The following is a 17891-nucleotide window of genomic DNA, read 5'->3' on the forward strand; positions in this document are numbered from 1 at the left end:
TGAGGATTTCCAGAAAGAATTGTGTCTATGTCTTTCTCACACCAGAGTTTGCTTTTTGAGTGTCTATGAGAGATTGCTTTTTCTTAAATCTTAACCTGACAGAGAATTGAAAAAATACTTTTAATGATAGTACTCAGATTCAAGAGCTTGAATTAACTTCTACATTCTAGAATTATATGCAGTATATTTTCCTGCTATATTTTATATAAACCTTGTCTACTGAGAATTATGTGGTAGCTGGGGTTTTAAGTAGTCTTGTGCATCTAAACTTTCCCATCAACCTTGTTCTTTATAGACAGTCCCTTCTCATTTAGGTTATTATATTTTGTTTAATACTAATTTCTGTAATTGCATTGCAGTAGAGGATTCAAAAATGCTTTTGTGGATAAATTATATTAAATTATATTTTAAGACATGAAAAATGTTTTATCTTTTTTTTTTTCTTAACTGGAAAGAAAAGTGAGTGAAAAGAACTAGTAAATTGGCTCATTAAAAGATAGTTTCTCTCCCACATCTAAGGGAGGAGACACAAAAGATATGCAAACACTATGTGGAGAATTAGCTAGAAAGATTTAAGAAAGCTGTCTGCATGGAGCGAAAAGATCCAGAGGTGAATGAGTGCAGAGGTGTCTGCAAGATGAGGACTGTGCTCAGAACTTCAAAGCTGAGCGAGAGATTAAATTTTTGTGCACAAAGCAAGCAGATGCCAAGTTACTACAATGTTAGTCACAAGAGAACAAGAGAACAAGACAACCTACTACATCTGAAATGAGAAAACTGAACAGCAGACAGAAGAGTTTTTTCCAAATGAGATAAGAATGATTCTATCTTTAGAGGTGGGAAAGAAGACAACTACACAAAAATGTAAGCCCAAAAGAAATCTGTGTAAGCCAAAATATTACCGAGTGAGATGAAATAGTATGAGTTGGGCATGACTGTTAAAATAAGATAATGTAGATCCAGCATTCAAAGGGAAAAAGAGAAAGAAAAATTTACTGTGGCTTAAAAATTCAGGTAGGGATATTATTTGTATACAATATTCTCTAGCTGACTTTGATCATTAAATTAAACTGTTCTGGGGGAAAATGTTTTTTCAAATACTCCAAAAATTCAGGCTTTTGAAAAAGAACTTCACAACTTTCATACCAGTCTCATCTGACAGTCTCTGGTTTACATTTATTATCATTTCTAGAGCACCAATTCAGTGCCCTTTTTTCAGAGAAAAGAGAGGAAGTTTTGCAGACTTGTACACTACTTAGATGTTGTCTCTCTCTTTAGAAAATACATTGCAGTAATGAAGTGTTTAGACTTACCAAATTGAGAATTTTTTTAATTGATGAAACCTAGTGGGAAGATGGAACTAACAAAGCAAAATGGGCTTGGGCTACTACCACTTGGAATGACTACTCTCATAAGAAAAGTCCTGAAGAACAGAAAGTACTGGAGCTCTAGTGAAATCTACAAGGCAGAGGAATACTTTTTCTTAGGAATAATTACAGGCAACCAGTAGGAAAAATGCATTTCAACAATCAGCACAGAAAGAAATTAAAATTAAATATACTAGGGATAGAATAAAGAATTTCCAATGAATTATATAAAAAAATGATGCTACTAAGAGTGAAATTTTGAGAGAAATTATAGACTGTGAAGAAAAAATGAACACTATGGATGACAAAACAATATTTCCCCCTGTAGTGTGTCTGGCTGAGGTAGTTAACTTTCTTACTGCAGTCTGTATGGTGCTGTGTTTTAATTTGTGATTAAAGTGTTGATAACACACTGATGTTTTAGCTACTGCTGAAAAGTGCTGGCACAGCATCAAGACCTACTTTTTTTCTCACTCTCTCCCCCCAGTTAGTAGTCCAGGTAGGAGATGGGAGATAAGACAACTGGGACAAATTTATCAAAGGGCTCTTCCATGCCATATAACATGATATTCAGCAACAAAACCTGGGGCATAGTTTTTCCAAAGTAGTCACTGCTGAGGACAATTTGAGCATTGTTTTGCTAGTAGTAGGTGGTGAGCATTGCCTTTGTATTGTTTGTTTGTTGTGCTTCTTTTCTTCTTTCCTTCATGTATTAAATTATCTTAATCATGACCAATGAGTTTTTCTGACTTTTGTTCTTTTTTTCTCCCCCATCCTGTGACAGGGCAGGGAGTAAGCAAATGGCTGGTGGGTGCTTACTTGCCAGCCAGGGTCAGCCCCCATATTCCAATAGAGGCTGAATAAATTCTACATAGAGAGATGAAATACAGAGACAAAATAGAGAAACAAAATCTTGGTTGTATAGGAAAGTAAGCAACTTTTATTTATTACTTATCAGTACACAAGACACTGGCAAAATGCAAATATAATACATACATTCCGTGTCCTTCATTTTACATAAAAGTCTGATGAGATAATCATAGAATCACAAAATAAGTATGGTTGCAAGTGACCTTAGGATGTCATGTCATCCAACCTCCCTGCTCAAGCCAGGGCTCCTAAAGGATGTTACTCAGAATAGTCTCTGGGCAGCTTTTGAATAACTAGAGAAGGAGACTCCACAACCTCTTTGGGCAACCTGTTTTGTAATGTTTAACTTTAAAAAAAAATTAAAATATATGTGATTCTACATATATACTAACCCACCCACATTTGGACCATTTCTCACTTAGTTTACTTTTTGATTATTTTAGTATCTTTCAGTCCAGGATCAGTTCTGGGAGAAATGTCTACACTTCTTGACATCTGGGGGCACTACTACAAGCCCTTCTAGTGAAAACTCCATCTTTTTCAACCGGATCATTGAATTGGCTACAAAATAAATGGGCCTCATCTTTTCAGTCAAAGGATACATGGGAATTGTGTGAAACAGACTATCAAGACATTGTTGAAAATCTCTCTGGAGAACTCCATAGAGTTTCCTTGCTAGGGAAAAGAGAAAGCCAAAGTAGAGAAGCTTCAAAGAGGACTAGCACAGTAGAGACTGGTTTATCAGCAACTCCAGACCTGTAGGACACAGTACACCAGGTGAGCTGAAAAGAACCTTGGCATAACAGCTGTTCTTGCAGGATACAAAAGACATGTTCATATGGTGAACTATTTCAGCAAGGTTTAGATTGCCAAGGAATGCAGATATTGCAGCAGAAAGCTTGATGCAAAATGTAGTCTTCAGGGAGTTGGAAGAATATATGAATAACCACCTCCCTGTAAGTTCTGTAGTGTCTCTGATGTAAACATGGAGTATGGCTCAGCCCGAAATCCACTCTGAAGAGCAGATGACAATTTTCTCTGGAAAATAATAGACAAAGAAATTCTGTTGCAACAAATACATTTAAATGGATTGAAGAAAGAAAAAAAGTCTTTATTCTTTAGTAAAAGAAGATTTTGGAAATGCTTAATAATGAAAAAACTTTGACGATAAAAGAAGTTCGTCAGTTTTAAGAATTTACTATGTTTAAAAGTATCTTGTAAGAGACAAGGATGGATTGCCAAGCAATAATAAACTGCATTACCCAGAAGGTCCTTTGCAGACCTAGATATTTCAGACATAATTGATTTCCAAGTAATTGTTACTAGATATTATCAAAGTGCATTGCAATGACAATTCATATACAGTTTAAGACTTAACCTAGCTTATTTATCATGTAAATTTTAAAAGCGTTTTGTTTGCTTAGATAATATTTAGATTTTTTCATAAATTCTCAGATTAATTTATCCTAGAACATGCTGTGAAGAAATGTAAGTAACTGTTAGCTAAATATTAGTCATAATATTGTAGAAGCTACATCATCTAATTCATGATGGCCTCTCTCTACATTGTTAAGCTGCTCCCTGGATTTTTCAGCCAAGTCATAATTTTTGCCAGAGATTAATAACTTGGTTTTATTTGGCTAAGGTTTTATTTTTGTATTCTCAAATTATTAAGAGACATCACTCATTGACTCCTTGAAATGATAGGCATAAAATAATGAGTATGTACCTAATCATTTGGCTGCATAGGCTAGGGATGAAAACATTGCTGAAGAGATTGGTGAATTGATTTGCCATTTACTATGGGTTTTCAGCAAACATTTCATCGATTTGATATGTAGCACTGACCCATGAAAGGCTATAAGCATTTGTCCTGAGTTTTTAGCTTGTATTATTTTTCTCATCATTTTAGAATTCCTAAGCAGAAGCCTCATCAAATATAAAGACCAGTGGTGTCAAAGTCATCTCAATAAAGGCAGATAAGCAATGTTGTAGACAGGTTTTGTGCATGTAGTTCTTGTGAATTTGCATTCAAATGACCAGCTATACCACTAATTTGAAGCTCTTGTTCCTACAATTCTGAAAAGCCAGAGCATGAACATCACTGTGCTTTTGTGAGGTCAGGAAGTATTGTCTTAGAAAGGGTAAACTGAGACACAGCATTTTAATGTATTTCTCTATGTTCTTTGTGACAGAAAGCAGTAAAGCGTGATGATTAATTCTTGAAAAACCTATTCCATAGTGGTTAATGCCAAAACAGGATCATTGGTTCTACACTAATTTCTTATCTATCAGAGAACACTACATTTTACTCAGCTATGTTCATGTTGGACTTTGTGATTTGTTTTAGAATATTTACTTGTTCAAAAAATGAATTACCACAGGAAGATGCAGGAAACTGTAGCATCCCATGAACTCTCCCGCCTTAGTCAATTCCCAAGTCAATTCCCTGGCAAAGGCAGTAACTACTTACCATGGAGTCAGTCCTCCTGGGGGAAAAAAGACAGACTCCCAAATGGACTTCCGTGTTGCAACTTCTCCTAGTTTCTCCTTTCCCTCTCACTGGATTGGTATCCTTGGTGGCTCACTGGATTCCAGTCTGTATACTGGAAGTTGATCAGAGGCACATTTAGTTTCCTAATGTATGCATAACCTTTTCCATGCCACCTGACTGCAAGGAAGTTGAGCAAGTAACCTAAATGATCCCCTTAAGAACAAATTGTCCCTGCAGTACCAGGAAGAGCAAGCTCACGCCCTATCTTTCCAATGACAAATGTGATTTTCACAGCTGCACGCAAGACATATTAAAAAAAAAAAAAATTGTAATTCCCTTGTCTTGCTCTTGTCTTGCTGTGCTCCGAATCTGGTTGTTCAAAGACAGACAGCATAATCCCTAAATCTGAGAATATATCAACAAAATACTCTGTGAGGGGAAAAGTATATGAAGAAAAATCCCTGATGGATGAGATGCGATTATAATATCTATCATTATATAAGTCTTTTTGATTAAAACAGTTTAAAGGTATTTGTATTTCACAGTTCTGTGGAAGGAAACATACTTGACTAGAAAGCTTTAGAAGGTCTAGTTTGGCCAACGTAACAGAAAATGTAAAACTGTCTGGAGTTGGAGTTTTCAAAGAATTTTTTGAAGCTGTTAAACTATATCAGAATCTGTAAGGAAATCTTGTATGTCACTTGGTAAACAGTTGCAATATTTAACTAGGTTTACTATGAAAAGTTTTCAGAATATTACAAGGCTGAATATGTCCAGCTATATCTCCCATGAACTAAATTTGTATGGTTCTTACAAAAAACATGTTCCCTGTCACATTAAGTACAGGAGAGAATATGTAAAGCTTCTTTTCTAGGTTTACCACAAAGCTATCATTTACTTATATGAACCTGATTCATGTTTGAAACACCAGTTAAAATACAGGTCCATGTGTTATAGATATGTTTTGGCTCAGGGAAGAGAAATCATTTACCATTTGGACAAACATATTCCAGAGCTTTGACCCTAGGTAACAGCATTTTCTGCACTTTTACAGAAAAACAGCTATGCTTCTTTGTAAGTCACTCAAATATCCTATTTTCAAAGCCTATGTGAAAATATTTCTTTAGCATATATTTCTTTAACTTTTCTTATAAAGTGTTTTTACACAACATTGTTCCTTTTAACAATGATATTGAGGCTGAAGGTATTTGTCCAAGCAGGAATAATAGTCCTATAACTATAAGGGGAACCACTTAAAGTCTGAGATATATTAAATAATTATGAAAATTATCACAGTTCTAAAATATGCAATGTAAATTATCTGATAAAGAAGAGTCTGTTTTGGGGGATTAAGAACTCAAGATTTTTTGTAAAACATGTATCCCATTGTGAGAGACTGAAATGTTAATGTTTAATGACTCAAAACAATTGCCTATTTGTGACTTCTGCTGTTTCCAAATGTCCTGCCTGAGTCTGCAGTGCACTAACAAGACACACAGCAACACAAATTGACATCTATTAAAACTAAGACTTTCTGCAAAACTTTCTCCTTTATTTTTGTCTTTTCTCTCCTCATTCAAATCAGGCTTTCAGGTGAGTATGTTTGCTTATAAAAAACCTAAAGGAACCAATACTGAGAAAAGGAATAACTAATCCTAAATTTTTATCTATAAGGTTTCAGTATTCTGTGGAATTCATTCACATTTTATGTATAGCAAGTTTTGATTTTCATAACAAGGCAAATAATAAAATACAAGACATAGAGCTCACCAAGCCCATATAGTCAGCATTTGTTGAATATTTAATATATTTTTGAATAATCATCCTAAATTCTTTGACAAAGTGTTAGTTAGATTATCCAATGAATAATTTCTGATTTTGGTCATTTTTACTTCATATTTCTAATCCACCAGTCTGCATATATCTTGAATGACATTTATCTAAACAAACTAGATATCTATAGTCATTCAAGCAATACATAGTGAAATCACATTAAAAACTCTTATTTCTGTCCATTCACTATAAAGAAAAATTGAACTGCTATCTTAGGCATAGATATCTAGATAAGGGATACACAAAAGGAGGCAAGTGAGTCATACTTTTTTCTCTTTTCTGTTTGCTTAGGGTTTTTTTCACATCAACAACCCTTTGTTTATTTTGGCACAATAATTTGTGAAATGTGAAGCACAAATAAATTTGTTGAGATTGGCTACTAGTAACTTTCTGTTCTGATCTGATTTAGCAACAAAAGACTTTGAAGGAAGATGTGTGCTTTGAATAGATCTTCTATTTTTATATTTTTTTGTCTAAATCAGGACATGGCTGGAGAAATCAATGTAATTTTTCCACTAAGTTTTCAGAAGTATCATCATTATTAAATATCAGTGAAGAATTTCAAAGGTGTTTTTTAGTAATGTGATTCATATTTATTATTAATTGGTTGGGGTTTTCTACATGAAAAGTTTCACATTGAATCAAGTAATTTCAGGCAATAAACATGTACAGTTTGGAACATAAACTGTAAAGGCTTTACTATATATATCTTGATCAAGTAAGCAAAACCTTCTGGAAAAAATAGACTACTGTTTTGCACTTACAGCCCAGGAGGATGCCAGTAACCTTCGTATTAGTATTTGTCTTCCACAATAGGAACATCAGCATAAGATTTAAGGAATGCCTGAAGTGAACTGTACTCAGACTAAAACTCACTATAATTTATGATTAAATTAATTTATCTCATATCCTTGTGTTATTCCTTCTATTCTACTAAAGGTATCTTTCCAAGAATTGTTCTACAAATAAAGATTTTTTTTTTTTGTCTGCTGAACTTTGATTTGGATTGTTAATTTTTAAATTTCTCTTACAAAGTTTTACGAGAAAAATTTAAGCAGAGTTGCCTGAAGTTTTTAGCTGCTAATGAGCTAAGTTCTATATAAAACAAAAAATTAACATCTAATTAGAGTCATGCCAATGGCTCCTCTGTGATAGGATGAGAAAATGGTCCTTTTAAGGATGCCTTATCTTGCCTTAACATCCTTAGAATCTTAATGTTAACTTCCTTCCACTGGCTAGAGAGAGAAGGATGTGATGACTATGTTCTTACTAACATTGGTAACATGAATCCACCTTTATTTCTTCAGAAAAATTGTATATTTATATCAGAGAACTTTATTTTACATTATTTTATTGTTTCTAGTCTAGTCCATAATTTCAATCAGCCTCTAAATCCAGCCACAACAGATGTTGTTCTATTATTGCCCAGAACCAATGCATCTATATTCTGGACTGGAGAGACCTTCTATACATGTCCTTAATCATTGTTTCATCACAATTTTCAGAGAAAAAAAAAAAAAAAACAAAAAAAACAACCTAAAAAGCCCTAATTTATTTTAAATCTTTATATGTGGTTCATTTTCTTTTACATTCATATTTCTTGGAGCAACCTTAAAGCAGTTAAGTCAGATATTAAACACATGTTATTTTGGTAACTGTAACTTTAATAGTACTTCTAAATTAATCAGGAGTTTAGGTACTCTGGGGAAGAATAAATAGCTAAGTGAGGCTGATAATATATTGCAATGTTATACAACCCAGAGAGAATTGAAGACTCCTGCATTGATTATCTGTTGTTTCAAAACATCTTATCTTTTTTTCCCCCCCTCTAATTCAAATTGGGTATTTGCTTATGCATAGCATGGCCAGTGTTATGGGAAGGTGTTGCTTACTTCAGAGCCTAATTTCCTGGCAAGAAGAACACAACAGAAACACTCAAGTTTACAGTTGCTTGAAAGCAGTGTAAAGTTATTCACTTCAAAGAAATGTAGCAGGTTTCAGACATGTATTATACTCTGTGAAAATAGTCAATTAAACAAAAAAACACCCCCTACTAAAAGAAAGAAAACAAAAAAACTTGTATGACACATAGAACAAGCTAAGAGACCATGTTCAGTACATCAAGTTAAATGGATTATTTTCAGATTGAACAATTAAAAAAGTTAATTCTTTTATTTATTCTAGTTAATCTACACTTATTAAGAGAGATGAGGTGAATAACCATGACATTCCTTATTGATAGGAATATCCTTATAATACTGGAATGATTAGGACACCTTGCTCTATAATATTTATTTACATAAAATCACAACTAGACCAGACTAAGTGGAATTAATTTTCAGGTGTTTGAATTCTTTTTGCACATATTTAACTATATGGATATTGGGGAAAAATATAATTAACTTAGTTACTTTCAGATTTTTGTTTATCTAAAAATGTTCTACTGACTTGTAATGAATTTTCCTTTTATTTGTTTGGAAATATACAGCAATGAAAGAAAACTGTTACTTGTCTTTACAGTCAAGCTACTTTAACAACTAAATTATCACACACAGAAGTTAGAACTAGTTAAGGAATTTTGTTACTCTTAAAATTTCTGTAAGTAGATATAAGATAGAAGCCATCAGTCATCCCAATGAGTTATTTCAAACTTCATATAAGTGTATGAAAAAGCACACAGTTTCTAAACTTACTTATTTTTTCAGACTGAAGTGGACATCAGACAATATAACTTTTCTCACTATCTGTAGAAGAGGCACATGATGCAGAAGATATGGTAATTTTTCCCCAAATTTTCTTATTTCTCTTATAAAAATCAATGCGGTTACTATAATATATAGCTAACTAATCTGAGGTAAAGGATTAATTTCCTCTTCTAAGTATATAGATTTCTGGAATAATTGTCCTTGAAAATGTATATTTCAAGCTATTTAACTTCTGCAATGTCCCCAGGTAATCTTTTTCTTATGTAAATGCTTGGAGTTTTTGGCTTAGTTTCTCACAATCTCAATAATTTTGAATTGACAATAATTGTCTCTTGCTTTTCTCTCCTCTGTGTGGTCTTTTGCACCTTCTTAAGCCTGTTTACCCTAGGGGATCACCCCTTTTGCTTTGGGGCCCAGCCATGTCCTTCAGTGTGTCCTACACAGGGCAGCACCAGTGCCCTGCACAGAGGCCCCATGCAACTGATACAAGTGTATATATGCAAAATGCACAAAATACATAGAATATATTGTTCTGTGCATGCAGAGCAGTGTAAAAAATATGTATGCGTGTGAGTGTGTGTGTACACATGAGAAAGGATGGATGGGTAGATGGGTGGATGGATGGATGGATGGATGGATGGATGGATGGATGGATGGATGGATGGATGGACGGATATTGCTACTATCAAACTCTATACTTACATGTAAAAATAATGTTAATCGGAAAAATAAAACCAACCAAACAAAAACCAAACAATCACACTCCAAGTAAAAGTCATGGCCCAAATTTATAGATATTGTGTTTACTTCAACTTTGCTACTTGAAGAGTAAGGCAAATTATGTTGAGAAGTAGGACAAAGTATGTTGTTTAATGTAAAAACAAGAGGAATTAAACACAGAAAAGAATTGTCCTTTATAAAATGTGTCATAAAAATCAAAATCCATCAAAGGGAAGATGACACATAGTCCTGTAATTAAGTGGGATTTTGTTAATGCTTAAATCTTTGTCTGAGAGTATCATAAACAGTTCATCCCTATGAAAATTTGACTGCTTAATGCAATCAGTGTCAGGAAGCAAGAATTGTTTCTGGTTGAGTTAATTTCAAATAAGCTAAGTAATTTTTGACATTTATAAAGTTTTGTGTGACCTAATTATTTGAGGATTTTTGGTTATACTTGTTTGTTGTGGGTGGTTTGTTTTTTTGCCAAGTTTTTCCCTCAGATAATAAGGTTCTAAAACTACATAATATATGTATAGGCTACCTGTACAAAACAAAGTATGGACAAAGAATAAGTGAAATTTGTGCATTATTATATTATTTTATCTGCATAGTCTTGATTCAAAGCCTGTCAAATTCAAAGGAAAGAATCTAATTATCTTCAAGTAAGTTTAGAAGAATGCTTACATGTGATTGCAGCAGGTTGCCTCTTGTCAGCAACCATTAACTATGAATCGTATCTCCTGATAACAGTACACAACTGAGACATATTTTGAGTTGGAAAAAATAACTCCAAGTTTCTTCAAAGTAGCAGAACTTCCTTGTCCTGATTATTTTCCCATTGAACATTTATGTACATTTTTGCATCCTTACCTGGAGAAATTGATAACTCCATCTTTGAACACATCATTTTCAGAAATGCCAAGAAATATTTTAATATAATAACTCCCTTAAAACTAATTCCTTCATTTATGTTTAACCTTGGTACTAAAATATCAGTGGAAGAATACTTTACCACATGCCCATGAAAAAAATTATCTTAATCATTAAACCAAAGTTGACTGGTCATTAGCAGATAGCATATTAGTTAATCTATATATGCCATTGACAATTTTGAGTGACTGGATCATTTTGTCTAAACCAAAATGCCTAAGAAAAACTGAATTTTCAGGGTATTCAAAAGTTATTTTCAATGCTATCTGAAGTTAACATCCCCATATAGAAAGGTCATTTTAGCTAAATGTTAAAAATAATTATGTAAAAAGGTATAACATCTTAAAATATTTTAATATATTTTAATATATTATTTAATTCTACCCTAAACCTTTTTCAAATATATTATACTTATAAATGTTTTCACATATACCTCCATCACAACCACTTTTCTCATTGTATGACAAATTTTTCTCTTTCTGCTTTTCAGATAATAGTTGGTAAAATATTATGCAAGACTTATTACACTCCTTATCCTGGAAAAGGAGAAGAAGATACATGGAAAGGTACTAAATAGCTCCAAGTTGTTTATGAGCAAAATCTTATAATTGTTCTAGTGCAAGCAATACATGATTAAAACTGATTAAGAAAGCATATTTCAAATAATCTGATTTTATACATGCTATGCAGTATCTGATCACTCGGGAATAAAGTCCCTTTGATATTAGTAAGAGGTAAAATTTCAAAGCTATGCTAAGATCTTTTACTCCCATTGATGTTGACAGGACTTACTTGACCAACGTCATACACTATATTCAAAATTCACCCTATTAATTAAGAAACAAGACTTCATGAATCTTAAGATGTCCTGGAGTAAGAATGTTTCCATGGAATCTCTATACTGTTTGCAGTGTACTGGGGGTCCTGCAAGTTTTGCCTTTGACAATTCTTGTAATTTCAGAGAAGAGTGTCCTTAAAAGTGCAAATAGGTCAATCCAGTAACTCTGCCTGAAAAATAAACCCAGTCTCTTAAACAAATATCTTTCATCAGAGGAAAAAAAATATTTTGAATGTATATTTTGGATGTGTAGAATCTCAACACAATAAAGTATCCATATATTTTATCCTTTGAGTGACTATTTTCAACTAAAATTTATACCAAAACATCACTTAGAAATACAATTCTGTGTGGGCAGCTGTTAAGTTGTATGGTGTATACAAAAACATAATATCTTTTCATACACAGAAGCTTCTCTTTTTCAACTCTACAGGTAATGTTGCATAACTTTGCTCACTCTTGGAACACTGGTTTATATAGTTTTGTATACGTGCTACTATCACTTTTCTCCTAAGTATTTTATATGACAAAAATCTTCCTCCAATAGCAACACAGAAGTTTCCTGCCCTGCCTACCTCTCCCCATACCCCTCCAAAAAAAAAACAAAAACCAAACCCATACCAACACAACAAACCATGAATTTTTTTTTTACTTTAATCAAGAGACATGCAAAACAAGCTCTAACATATGACCTCTTCATCTTCGTACTCAACTGGGAGCACACTAACTCTAACTTGGACTGTTGCTGGTTTTCTGCTACACAGGGCCAGGCCATTAGCAGTGCACAGGTGAGTCAGTGAGGCAGAGTGAATTGTGAATTCAAGGAATTGAAACCTCATTTGTAGATTACTTGTGTTAGCTGCAATGTTCACATATAGATTATATCAGTACAACTCCAATCTTTTAAATAGATCTGCATATCTTTAAATTTTGGCTGAACTTTTTGTGCAATATGCCCTTTGATAATGGTACATCTATACATTTCATCTTAGCAGTTGTTATCAGCTATGAGAATGAGAAAGAGCTACCTTCATCCAGACTTACATTCTTCTTTCATTGTTACACTGATAAACTTTATCTATCAGTCTTTCCACTGGATCCCCAACTATACACTGCAAAATTATTTTTAGAACCCCCGTAAATTCTAGTTTTGTTAAGACTTTTCTAGATCACCATGAAAGGACAAAAGGATGTTTCCCTTAATGGATTAGTTTTTCACCAGCAAAAGTTCTGCAAAAAAGTAAGAATATTGTAATGAAATATTGCTTTCATGTGTTTATCCCCAAGTTGCATCTTCCCTGGTGACAGCAGGCATAGATCATTTTTTCAAATAATGTCATCTCTTAATTTTCCCAGGAAACCAGTCTGATTTTTATTCTTCTTTCTGTAACAATGTAAAAAAAAAATATAAACATTTGTGTCTTCCAGTGAAAAAGCAGTGAACACTGAAGTTCCTTTCTTAAGGTTTGGGGTCATGTTATATGTATTTTGATTTAATCAAATCTTTCAAGGCAATTTAAATGTCAAGTGTGCTTTTCTTCTGTTAGTTTTATTAGCATGTCAGAGTTTACTTTGGTGTGCCCTGGGCATGTCTATTTATTTATAGATTCAATAAGTGAAAGATCCTGTGTGCAATAATTCCATCTATCTGAACAGTAATTAGTGCTGTGATATGTGGTGGAGTAAGTAACTGTAAGTAACTCACGCACTCTGTAACTATTAATACAGCATTAGAGACTTCCAGCATTGCACTGCACATTTGCTCCTATTTCTTCTGAAATTGAGTCTGGATTTGTTTTTCCAGGGGATTTGGGCCCCCACCAATTAGGTTCCTGTTAGAGTATAAAGGAAAGAAAAGGAAAACAAGATAAACAGGCTTTTTCATATCTTCCTTTTAAACTAATTTGTTATTTTTTCCTAGGAATAAAAAGCCATTTGTAATAAAAGTTTAAAAATTCCCGTTGCATCTTCTTTGATAAGCAGACAAGACTTTCTGTAAATCTTAAAATCATGTTTTTCCAGCATCCAGTTTTTAATGTAAATGCTTAGAGATTCTAATTGTAAAATAATTCATTAAGAAAGGTAGGATTTAGAGAACATATATCATAGTCATTTGAGGCAAATTTAGAAATTAGACATCTGGAGGGAAAACCACAAATGTCATTATGACTGTTATTTTAAAGATTTTTATAATAATGCCTATATTTCTTTGGAGTTCCAATTTAATAATGTCAAGAACTTAAGGTATAAAATTATATAAAAAAGAAAAATTATGTTGCTATGAAAAGGTAAATTATACTGCAGGTCACATGAAGAAATTTAGAATAGAAAATGAGAGAACTATAGAGAAATAACAAGAAAGGAAGGACAGCACATGTAAAGAAATTAATGTACGAATTAATAGAGATAGAAAAGGGTGGTAGTCTTCTGTGGAAGCTTAAGGAAAAATAAAAGCCAAAACATATGGTAAAGATGAGGTGACAGAAAGGAATGAGGAACAGGGGCTATTTAACCAGCCGTCTCTCTGTTTCATGATAAAATATCATTCTTAGTACTTATTAATTGATATGGTCTTCAATATTTTTTCTACTCCTTTTTAGCTTTTTTACTTTTTTGGAAGTCTCATTCACTTGCTTTCTTTTTGCCTTAATTGTTCATTTCTACACTGCGCTTTCTCATTGTTTATTTGCCTTATATTTCAGTCCCATAATCATCCTCTTGCTACAAACTCAGTGATCATTCTAGAAGTGTCTTTAGTAGAACCTTTCCATTATTTATGTTAAAAAAACAGACTTCAGAAAGAAACAGATAAAGTATTTAAATTATGTGAAGAAACAAATGTGTAACATTATAATAAAAATGGTAGACTTAGCCAAGATCATGCTTTTTACAATACCTCTAAGGAGAGTTTAAAATATTTTTGTTTTTTTTATAAATTGAATGATTTTAATGAACATATGTGCAATGAGACAATTTTTAAACAAAATCTTCCATTTCCTCTCCATTTAATTTCTTCAACCTTTTTGTGCTTTGAAATGAAGACTCTCTGGACACTGTAAGATGTGTTTTATGTCACATTAAAAAAGAGTTACTCAGTTTTTTCAAACTTAAAACTGCGTTGTTTGAATAGCTATTGCCAGTTTTAAACTATATTTGGTTTAGTGAGGCACTCATAGACAAAAATTAGAGTATTAGTGTTCCCCAAAATAGATTTTGTATTTTAGAATCCAGTGAGTTTTTTCCCTTAGTATTAAACCAATGACACATGGTCTGCAAGTGAATGCACATTATGACCTTGTCCTTCCCATTTTTGTTTTTGCTACCTGTTTAGGTAATCAGTAGAGTCTGAATGCTATTACTAATATAAATTAATTCAGGTCAAAAGCATAACAGCAGGAAAAAGAGATCAGTCAGTTACCATATGAAAACCCAAGACGCTGGGGCACCTTATGGTATGTGCAAACAATTCACTATACAATTTCTGGAGAGAGGAAAATGGCATACTGTTGAATACTGTTTTCCTTTGGGTAAAATTTTAATTAAAAAAGCAGCATGGATACAGGTTTTTGATCTTCACTATTCAAATAGCTGAGATAGCTGTTTGAATTTTAAAATCTTATAAAGTGTTTCATTAAAAAAAAAGACTTCTGTAATCTTAGCCTTAAATCTGTTTATAATACGATGGACCTGAATTTATGAGTCAAGTTAAGCCAGAAGTACATCCTAAGAAAACTTTAGATGGGATAATGAAAATGCAGCTAATCATCCCATGTCAAGCTTTAAAATCCCCCAGAGAATATGCTGAGTTGGAAGGGACACACAATGATCAGTAAGTCCAACTCTTGACCCTCCACATGGTGTCCCCAAGAGTCATATCATGTGCCTGAGAGCACTGTCCAAATGGTTCTTAAAGTCTGTCATGCTTGGTGCTGTGACCACTTCGCTGGGGACCCTGTTCCAGAGCCCAGGAACCCTTTTCTAATATCCAGCCTAATCTTCCCCTGACACAGCTTCAGGTGATTCCCTTGTGTCCTGTAAGTGGTCATGACACAGCAGAGATCAGTGTCTGCCCCTCTTCTTCCCCTCACGAGAAATCTGTATTCTGCAATGAGGTCTCCCCTCAGGCTCCTCATCTCCAGGCTGAACAGACCAAGTGACCTCAGCCACTCCTCGTACTGCTCCCCCTCCAGCCCCTTCACCATCCTTGGTGCCCTCCTTCGTACACTCCAATAACTTCATATCTTTCTTATATGGTGCTGACCAAAACTGCACACAATATTCAAGGCGAATACTGTTCTCATATCTGAAGCATGAGGAGAGGTAACTCATATCAAACACAACTGCTGTAATTCACAATGGCCAAGGGTGTCCGGAGTCCCTCAATGTTCTGACACTCACCTGAGCCTTGAGAGATATACTTATGTCTTATCGAGGAGGCATGCAGCTGGCTACTCCTATATCCATACAGCAGGATCATGAAATGGAAACAGAGAGGAAAGGTCATGGAGGAGCTTTGTGTCCAACTCCTAAAGCTGTATTTCTAGGTAAGCAATTCTGCACAAACTCTTACCGCACTTCTGCTCTGCATTTTAGGGTGATCAAATTTGTATTCATATAATACATTTGTGTAAATAGAGTTCCATCAAGATATGCTGTAGCCAAGGGTGAATGTTAAAAAAAGAAAAGTATACATTTTCTGTAAAGATATTTTTCCTTTCTCAGTTTAATATGGTTACTAGAGGCATATGAGCACTTAATTGACATCCTTTCAGTTTGTGAGGCACTAGGCATTTCTCGAATGGGTAAAAGCTTCGTTAATTCTGATTTCTAAAGCCTGAGGGTATAGAAGCTAAAAGGATTTTTTTTTTTCCTTTTCCTTTTATTTTATACCAAATAGCAGTTTGTGCTTACCTTCGTATATATGAAGATGATGTCTGCTTATTACCCACAGAAATATAAATAAAACTGGAATAGTTGCAGTAGTAAAGGTCAAGCATTTAAAAAAGTCAATATAACATGAGTTAATACAAGGCAAAAGAAATATCTTCCTACTTCCAAGAGATGATAAAAGCAAAATCAAAAATTTTCATGAGGTATGTATAAAGAAAAGTTTAACTTGACAAAACTGGCAACTCACAACTTCCAAAATATTTTTTTTTACATGAATTACACTTAAGATGGATTCATTAGCTTTATTTTTGGCATTTAAACTTAGCTTTCTATTTCAAATCAGTCATGTATGAAACCTTTATAGGAGTCAGTGTTAGAAGCATGTGAGTAGGAAAGCTATTTCAGTGTCTAAACTTAGAGATAAATTTCACCTACAGATGAAACACCTCTGAAACCTTGTGCATGTTTGAGTTTGTCGCGGTTTGACACAGAAAAAGAATTTTCTCGGAAGGAAGAGGTCAATCCAGTCAGGGATCAGGGTTGGATATTGACACTTAGGGTGACCAATTGAAGGTGGACACACCTCTGAGAACACAGAGGTGTTAAAAGCAGAATTCCCAGGAGAACTTGCTCTCTTTGGTTCCCGTCAGGGTGCAGTGCAGCCTCTCCCCTGCCCGGCCAGGTGGCTGACTGGGGGAGGGCAAAAGCCATATGGCCTGACTAAGGTAGACCAAAGGGTGGAGGGACTGGAACCCCCTGCAGATGGAAGGGTGGAGAAATCTGGGATGTCTGTGTTCCCACCCCCAGAGTCTCTCTCTCAAGAGAGAGAGAAAGAGACCGTGGTGGTCTGTCAGCAGTACACTGTGGGGAAGGAGAAGAGCGGGGGGTCCGCAAGGTGCCCAGCTGTGGGAGCCGGCGATCCGGGCAGAGAGCCAGCCAGGGAGTCGGGACTTTTAACCCTTCCTTGAGAAATAAAAGCTTTGTGAAATTTTTCTCCTCCTCAGTTTGAAAGAGAGGAAGAGAGACAGCCTGGGACCTGAAATGTTAGAATGAGAAATTCTAGGCGGGACGAGATGATGGAGTAGCTTTTGGCTGGACTTTTTCTTGGTAGCCACAGACTGAACTGATCTTCTCCTCCAAGAGAGACTGTATTTTAGGAGGATGCCAGTGAGCCAAAGGGACCATGCTTCAGCAACTAAGAAAAGACAGGAGTGGAGCTAACAGAGAAAAGTTGGGGAGGT

This window comes from Lonchura striata, chromosome 2 (genome assembly GCF_046129695.1).
Source record: "Lonchura striata isolate bLonStr1 chromosome 2, bLonStr1.mat, whole genome shotgun sequence".
NCBI classification, from domain to species: domain Eukaryota; kingdom Metazoa; phylum Chordata; class Aves; order Passeriformes; family Estrildidae; genus Lonchura; species Lonchura striata.